Source organism: Sus scrofa, chromosome Y (genome assembly GCF_000003025.6).
Source record: "Sus scrofa isolate TJ Tabasco breed Duroc chromosome Y, Sscrofa11.1, whole genome shotgun sequence".
NCBI lineage: Eukaryota > Metazoa > Chordata > Mammalia > Artiodactyla > Suidae > Sus > Sus scrofa.
This window is the reverse complement of record NC_010462.3, coordinates 8,031,637-8,039,020: the sequence shown is the minus strand read 5'-3', so window position 1 is coordinate 8,039,020 and position 7,384 is coordinate 8,031,637.

The following is a 7,384-nucleotide window of genomic DNA, read 5'->3' as shown; positions in this document are numbered from 1 at the left end:
CTCAGCTCTTCCCTCAAAACCTCTCTTCTCTCGCAGGTGACTCAACGCAGGGAGAAGAAACCAGGCTGGGCGGCCACACCCTGTTGGACATCTCCCTCCCTCTCTATCCAAAGTCCTGGCTCACAATCCAGCCGTCTCTACATTTCCTGAGGGACCTTGTCACCAAATTTCTTCGGGGCGGGTGAGGGGAGGTGGGGGACACTAGTTTGCCTTCTACCAATAATTAGGAACTTTTTCCACTTTGACTACATTAGAAGGCAATTCCAGTATAAACAGGCCTTTACTTATCTTTGCTATTGATTCAAACCCAGGCCACCCTTTCCCTGAGAGTTAAGGAGAAAAGCCTTGCAAGAGCCCCTCAGGCCCTGGCCTGCACTGTGGGTGGGAAGGGAACTTGGTGCTGCCACGACAGAAACCAGTGTGGAGGTTCCTTGAAAAAGTGAAAGTAGGCATTCCCACTGTGACTCAGCAGAAACAACCTGGGATGGGATCCCTGAGGCCCCACCTTGGATCCCTGGGCTCACTCAGTGGGGTGAAGGATCTGGGGTTGCCATGAGCTGTAGTGTACGTTGCAGATGTGGCTCTGATTTGCCATTACTGGGGCTATGGCATAGAAGAGCAGCTGCAGCTGCTTTGAACCCTCGCCTGGGGACTTGCATACCCTGCAGGTATGGCCCTGACAAAAAGAAGAACAAGCAACTCGACAAATCCGAAAACAGAATGACCACATGATCCAGCAATCCCAACTCCTGGGCATCTATCCAGAGAAAACCATAACCCAGAAAGGTACCTGCATGCTTATGTTCTCAGCAGCACTATTGACAATAGGCAAGAAAGAGAACCAACCTAAATAGCCACCGACAGAGGATAAATAAAAAAGAGGTGCTCCATACACACCATGGAGTATTACTCAGCTATGAAAAAGAACAAAATGATGCCATTTTCAGTGACATGGATGGACATACAGGGGATCATACTAAGAGATGTAAGTCAGAAAGGGAGAGAAACACCAGCTCAGCTCACTGCTATGTGGAAACTCGTATGACACCAATGAACTTATTTGGAAAAGAGAAACAGACTCATAGAAAATGTATGGTTACCAAAGGGGAACGGCTGGGGGGAGGGATGTATGAGTTGTTTGGGATCAACAACATACACACTGGTATAGATAAACTCAGTAAGCATCAAGGCTCTCCTGCACAGCCTAAGTATATTCAATATCCCATAATAACCCATACGAGACAAGAGTCTCAAAATGATACATGTATAACTCATACCCTTTGCCATACACCTGAAAAATAACCTTGTAAATCAACTGTACTCCAACATAAATTTTTTTTTTTTTTAAATAGAGGAGTTCCTGCTGTGGGGCAACAGGATCAGTGGCATCTCTGGAGCCCTAGGACATGGGTTTGACACCCAGCCGGCACAGTGGGTTAAGGATCCAGCCTTGTGATATAGGTTCCCACTGTGGCTCAGATCTGATCCCTGGCCCAGGAACTCCATAAGCCTCGGGCAGCCAAAGTAAAATTTTAAAAATTAAAAAAATTGTAAAATTGAAAAAAAAGATTTTTTAATTCACAAAATATAAATTTAAAAAGTCATTTTAGCTAGTGAACACCTTCTGAACTTGAACTAGACCTTTTTCACTGCCATCCTTACAGCTTTATAAACCCTTCCAGCTAGGACATCACTGTGCAGGGCTGGCCTATTCACTTGGGGGGGGGGAGGCAGCTGTGTGTTCTGCTTTCTAGTTAATCTCTGTCCAATCCCAACCACCCTGGCCCTGTGTCCTCACTGCCTGAAACGGAAGGACCATGCAGGGCAGAGAACAGGGTTCACACAGCCCCAGAGGAAATGCAGCATCGGCCCCAAATCAAGCTTTAAGGCCCGAGCCGCCTGGGCCCAGAGAAACCAACCTGGGTGACACAGTTGTGGGGAGAGGAGAGTTGACAAGGGGCTGCCAAGAGGCCTAGGGGAGGGTGGGGGGGGGCACAGGGATGTGCACAGACACAAAGGGACACGCACGGACCTATGAACACAGACACAGATGTATAAGCAGACCCACAGATGCAGGAGTATACACACAGAATGCAAACACAGGAATCTAAAAACAGCAACAGATGTGAAATATGGACACAAACCTATCAACACAGGCAGAGACACCAGAAAGACTCAGGCGCAGTAATAGATGCATCCCAGACACACACAGGTGCAGGAATAAATACATTCAGACAGGCAACCAACCCCATCTCATTAGCATAAACAGGTGTGCTAGGCTATCTTAGGAGAAACTAAAGATGCTCTGCTGAAAGGGATCAAGAAATTGCTATGGTTTAAGAGCTGTGTGCCAGAGACGAGGTTGTCATGGATGAAGAAGGGCCCTCAACCTAATAACAAGTATTCCTGTAACAGAAGACACAGAGGAGAAACCACGGGAAGGGCCTGAGAGGAGGTCCTCCTGGATGAGAGGGGCCCTCCATCCAAGGACATTGTCCTCCTAAGAGACACAGGAGAGAATCATACAAAGAGGACAAGCCCCAAGAAGATGGAGGCAGAGATGGGAGGGAGGCGGCCACCACCCCAGGACCTCCTGGAGCCCCCAGAAGCTGGAAGAGGCAGGAAGGAACCTCCCCTAGAGCCTCTGGAGGGAGCACAGGGGATATAGGGGTCCTGCACCCCAGAATGTTGCCCCAAAGCAGAGCCTCAATAAATAGACACACACACAATGGGTAACAGCCATAAAGAGAGTGAAATACTGGCATTTGCAGCCACACATTGGACCTAGAGATTCTCCTATGAAGTGAGGGGAGATAGAGGAAGACAAACACCGTTGGATATCACTTAGACCTGGAACTTAAAACATGGCACAAATGAACCTGTCTGCAGAATAGAAACCAGCTCACAGACATGGAGCACTGACTTGTGTTTGACAAATGTAAGGGAGTGGGCGGGGGGAGTTTGGGGTCAGTAGCTGCAAACTGTGACATTGAGAATGGAGAAGCAGGAGTTCCCTTCTTGAGTCAGTGGAAACCAATCTGACAGGGAACCATGAGGTTGCAGGTTCAAACACTGGCCTTGCTCAGCGGGTTAAGAATCTAACGTTGTCGTGAGGTGGGGTGTAGGTCGCAGAGGCAGCTCAGATCCTGTGCTGCTGTGGCTCTTGCACAGGCCAGTGGCAACAGCTCTGATTAAACCCCTAGCCTGGGAACCTCCATGTGTCATGGGAGCAGCACTAGAAAAGACAAAAAAAAAAAAAAAAAAAAGACTGGATAAGCAATGAGGTTCTGCCGAACAGCACAGGGAACTCTATCCAGTGTCTTCGGATAGAACTTGATGGAAGAGAAAGAAGCTTGGGGCATACACACAATGGAATATTACTCAACCATAAAAAAGGAATGAAACCATCCCATTCGCAGCCATGTGGATGAACCTACAGATTCCCGATGGAAGTCAAGTCAGTCAGAAAGAAAAGACAAACACCTCAGTGTATATGGACACACACCCATCCTATTTCTGACAAACCTGTAGGTTCATGAGCCACCAGGTCAGCCTACACAAAACCTTATCCCTTCAGGGTCCAAGGCTTTGGGGAGCTGAGCGCCCAGAAAACAGGGGTAGAGGCTACATACCTCCTTCTTATGTTCTCAGGGAGTGTGGACAGGGGCTTCCCTTGTGGGGTCACCCGTCCCCTCTGGGGGCTTCCCACTCATGCCCGGAATTGTCCTCCTGCAGGAGGAGGAAGCAGGGTCCCTCAGGTGTATGAGCCCAACTCTGCTCGGTCCCTCACTCTGGCCTCACCCCTCCTGCCTCTCAGCTGGAGTGGAAACCAGTCAAGAAGGACCCTCAGCCCCAGAGGAAACCGTCTGCAGACAGCTTCTCGGGGACACAGGCAGGACGGTGCAGCCTTCTGAGCCAAGCAAGCCCAAGCCTCTGGAAGAAAGCTCCCTTCTGAGTAACAGTCGAGACAAAAAGCCAACACCACTCAAGTGAGAGGCAGAGAACAAGATGAGCCTTGTGGTCACAAGGGGTGGGGGAACTGGGGGAAGCTGGTCAAAGGAACCCCCTCCAGTTAGAGGAAGCCTGAGTCCTAGGGGTGTGACGGCCAACAGGATACGTGTAACCTACACGGCCGGACACTGTAGAGCAGGTTTATTCAAGGTCAACCTTAAGAGTTCTCATCACAAGAGAAAACATTTTTTTTTCCTCAGTGTTGAATTGGGTTTTGCCAGGAAATGGACATTCCGTAAAATTGTTCTAGCCGTCATCTCATGATGTAAGTCACATGGCCATGCAGGACAAGTGAGGCTAACCCGGTGCTGTGTGTCTTCTACCTCAAAACTGGAACAAAACGGGGGGAATATGTTCTTTGCAGCTCTGCAGACTCGTGTGACTTTTTAGAGCCCACAGGAGGCCTGAGGGCCTGAAGACAAATGGGAGGTCGGGTGTGTGTAGAAATAGGGAGTCGCTCTGCTGTGTAACAGGCACTAAAACAGTGCAGATGGTCAGTTCTATTCCAAACACCCACTCGTAGAAAATGAGATGGGGGAGTTTCCCCTCGTGGCTCCGTGATAAGGAACCTGACTGGGATCTGTGAGGATGTGGGTTTGATCCCTGGCCTCACTCAGGGGGTTAAGGATCTGGCGTTGCCGAGAGCTGTGGTGTAGGTCACACATGTGGTGGGATCTGGGGTGGCTGTGGTGTAGCCTGGCAGCTGTGACTTTGATTTGACCCCTCGTCTGGCAACCTCCATTTGCCGCAGGTTTGGCTGCAAAACAGCAAAAAAAAAAAAAAAAAAAAGAAAAAAGAGTAAGTACTCTGAAGTCACCATGTTGTGTAGTAGGAACGAAACAAGTGCTGAAGTTCAATTTTGTTCCAAAAACACCCTCAGAGAAAGAGATGAGATCTGTGGTTCCCAGAGGCTGGAGGAGAGAAGGTAACAGCTTTCAAGTATGAAATAAACTAGTCCTGGGCAAAATGTACATGATCAATGCCATTAACACCCACACACATGGCACACCGAATTAGGAAAACCACAGAATTAAACCCAGACACCTAAGGCCAATGTGTTTGACAAACGAGGCAAGAACATAAAATGGGAAAAAGACAGGCTTTTCAGCAAACACTGTTGGGAAACCGGGACAGCTACGTGTAAATCAATGAAACTAGAACCCACCCTCACCCCACGCACAAGAAACTCAACATGGATGAAACACTTAAATATAAGACAAGACGTCCACAAATAGCAAGTGCTGGAGGGGGTGTGGAGAAAAGGGACCCCTCCTGCACTGCTGGTGGGAATGGAAGCTGGTACAACCACTGTGGAGAACAAGAGTATGGAGGTACCTTAGAAAACTATACATAGAACTACCATATGACCCAGCAGTCCCCCTCTTGGGCATGTATCTGGACAAAAATGTCCTTGAAAAAGACACATGCACCCGCATGTTCATTGCAGCTCTATTCCCAATAGCCAAGACATGCAAACAACCCAAATGTCCATCAACACACGATTGGATTAGGAAGATGTGGTATATATACTCAATGGAATACTACTCAGCCATCAAAATGAACACAACAATGCCATTTGCAGCAACATGGATGGAACTAGAGACTCTCATCCAGAGTGAAGTCAGGACAAATACCATGTCACATATCTGATATCAAGTATATGGCACAATTGGACCTTTCCACAGACAAGAAAATCATGGACTTGGAGAACAGACTTGTGGTTGCCCAGTGGGGTGTTTGGGGAGCTTGGGGTTCTTGGATGCAAACTATTGCCTTTGGAATGGATGAGCAATGAGGTCCTGCTGTGGAGCACTGAGAACTATGCCTCGTCACTTATGACGGAGCCTGAGCATGGGAGAAATGAGAATGGGCACATGTATGTAACTGGGTCACCATGCTGTACAGTAGAAAAAATATCCTATTGGGAAAATATGTTTTTTTTTTAAATCCTAAGAGTTCTTATCGCAAGGAAAAATTTTTTTCCTCTTTCTTTCTGTGTCTACAGGAGATGACGGAGCTTCACTACATTTAGTGTGGGCGTCATTTCGGGAGGAAAGTCACTTCACTCTGCTGGACATCTCAGTGAAAGCAGGCGAAAAGTTAGTTAAACCTCATCGGATATTAAAACATTAAAATCTCAAAACTATCATTAAATCTAAAACCATCAATCGTGTATTTGCTTAGAGGGGTTTTTTCCCATGTATTCATTTTTGGATATTTCCTTTTTCTTGTTTTTTGCCTGTGGGGTGCAGAGGACTGATGTGGGATCTCCATTCCCAGGCCAGGGATTGAATATGGGCCACGGATATGAAAGCACCAAGTCTGAACCCCTAGACCACCAGGGAACTCCCTTCTGGACACTCTTCTTGGAAAATTAACAACTTCTACCTTTCCATCCAATTAGCCAGGAGGAACTGCAGAAATGAAAGCCGTTTCTGGCTTGTTGTTATATTCTAGCCTTTGGGGCAACGACCATACATACACATCACCAAGTAGGGAGAAAAAGTGTGTCCACGTCAGAGCACGAGAGACGGTGCATCTGGTGGTACAGGATGAAATCTCATGAGATGAAGTCTGGAGCAAAGAGGGACAGACGAATGGGAGGCCCTGAGCTGTGGCCACAAGCAGCAGGGAGGAGGAGGGAGGTTCTGGGAGAAAGAACCCCCAAGGCTGAGGCTGACGTCCATCTAGATTGTTCTCTGAGGGTGCTGTCGAAACTCAGCCTCCGTCTACCGTGGAGATGGAGTATTGGGAGAAGGAGGAAGAAAATAAGTTAAATTGCTTTGCCAGGCAAAGGGGGTCACAGCAGGCTGCTGCCCTAAAGACTGGGTCCCCCTTTGGGAGAGATGAGGAGGGGGTGGTTTACAGTTTGGGGAGTAGAAAATATGGCCCCAGACAAGGTGCACGGTGGGTGCAAGCCTGCACTCTTCTCCAGAGCTGGTGTTTAGGGGCCCCAGGACAGGTCCTGGGGGTCCTTCTTTCTGGCTGTCATTGGTTGGGGGTTTAGTTCTGCACAAGAGCTCAAAGGCTTTGTTCTGTGTGTACCCCTTGAGTGGGAACCAGGACCTGCCCCCAGGCGGCACTGAGGTCCCCTGCTGACCCCTCCCTGGTTTCTGCATCCCCTCTCTCCCCTCATCAGCACCTGTGGGCACCTGTCCTTCAGGGCTCAGGGAAGGGCCTGGAGGCTGAAGTGTATTCCTTTAACACAAGACATGGGAGACACAGCGAGGCTGGTGCTTTTCCCAGTGGGGCCACAGGCCTGAGGCCCAGGCCCTCAGGAAGCAGACACTGAGTCAAGCACAGGTCAGGTACATTGTCCGGGTTCTTCGCAAAGTCTCATCCCTACCCTTTGGCATCAGACAGAGAAAAGCAG